The 970-nt window shown below is 34.8% G+C and overlaps 1 protein-coding gene across 1 annotated transcript in view; it reads right to left on the reverse strand.

The window, feature by feature from the left end:
* LOC107560108 (CD59 glycoprotein-like) overlaps window positions 1–159 on the reverse strand; it is a 2,541-nt gene extending 2,382 nt beyond the window's left edge. Inside the window, exon 1 of the mRNA XM_016244168.1 lies at window positions 102–159. The gene's annotated coding sequence lies outside the window, so the exon portion shown is untranslated. The remainder of the gene's footprint in view (window positions 1–101) is intronic.
* Between the last annotated feature and the right edge of the window lie 811 nt (window positions 160–970).

The following is a 970-nucleotide window of genomic DNA, read 5'->3' on the forward strand; positions in this document are numbered from 1 at the left end:
TTAAAAGTTGTAAAAATGCAATCTAAATCAGCCTGGTTCACAAGCTCAGAATATACTAAGCAGTATGCCATAATCTCTCAGTTACTCTTCTGTAGTCTTACCCCAGTGTGAAGAAGGTATCCAATCACAGACACATCCAAACCAGTCTGAAAACTGGAGAGCTTGAGCCACTTACGCTTTCCTAAACACGCCCACAATGCTCTTTCAATGAATCTTTTGTGCTTTCATTGTACACCATTCTACTGTCCTAAAATATTGAAAATAAATTATCGGGTATTGTGTGTTCATTTTATTTTAAGAGATAAAAAGAATAAATAATATTGCTATAACAATTCATCATTAAAAGAATTGATTAATCACAGCTGTACATTAGAGTCAGGGACAGGTCACCCTAAAACTGAGCTATTCTATAGTACAATATAATAGTGTCATTGTGATTTCTGTAACTGTTGAATTCCATTGCTATTCTGTTCTTACAAATGAACCTGCAACCTTTTCTATAATATTTATTCAGTATTCTGAGTAAAGTTGAATATTAAAGGTTTCTATTCCTCAGCTTAATCAATATACTAAGAGCGAAAATCCCATTGTTCAATATACATGTACAATGTTTATATTCGTACTTGCATAAGCAAGACACATTACTTTCATGTCATTCGTCTCTCTTAACAATTCTTGTTTTAAACCTTTTCTGACTGTTGATCAGCACACCTGACTGTATGCTACATGCACATACGCTCAGGTCCTCTTGAAGATTTTTTTTCCTTCTTATAAAATGCTGAAGCAGTATAAGAGTTACATTCTTATGTATATGCAATTTTTTTTAAAACACAATTTGACCACACATCTCGTTCAGGCTTCAGCAGACAGTGGCTTAGTAAATGGCCCATGATTGGACACAGGGTCACACAAGGATTCATTCTGCTGTAGCACAAGAACAGCTGAAATATGTGAGGCTGTCAGCAACGAA

Source organism: Sinocyclocheilus grahami, unplaced genomic scaffold (genome assembly GCF_001515645.1).
Source record: "Sinocyclocheilus grahami isolate Dianchi unplaced genomic scaffold, SAMN03320097.WGS_v1.1 scaffold710.1, whole genome shotgun sequence".
NCBI lineage: Eukaryota > Metazoa > Chordata > Actinopteri > Cypriniformes > Cyprinidae > Sinocyclocheilus > Sinocyclocheilus grahami.